The sequence below is a fragment of the Eurypyga helias genome, unplaced genomic scaffold, assembly GCF_000690775.1.
Source record: "Eurypyga helias isolate BGI_N326 unplaced genomic scaffold, ASM69077v1 scaffold13803, whole genome shotgun sequence".
NCBI classification, from domain to species: domain Eukaryota; kingdom Metazoa; phylum Chordata; class Aves; order Eurypygiformes; family Eurypygidae; genus Eurypyga; species Eurypyga helias.
In genome coordinates, this window is record NW_010243170.1 from 10,439 (window position 1) to 10,638 (window position 200).

Here is a 200-nt window from a genome sequence, read left to right on the forward strand (position 1 = left end):
GGAGAGCAGTTTTCTCGTGGAGATTCCAGGAAGCGGTACTTGACCCCTTCTCCTCCTGCCATCCCCAAACTTTTCAGTAGTCGCGTTGTTTTCTGACGGGTCAGTCGGTGCGCGCTGCCTCCCGAAGGCAGCTCGGTGCGGGCGGCTCCGTTAACGGGCAGGTCGGGGCTGAGCCCCCCGTCCCGGCCCTCCGCCGTGGG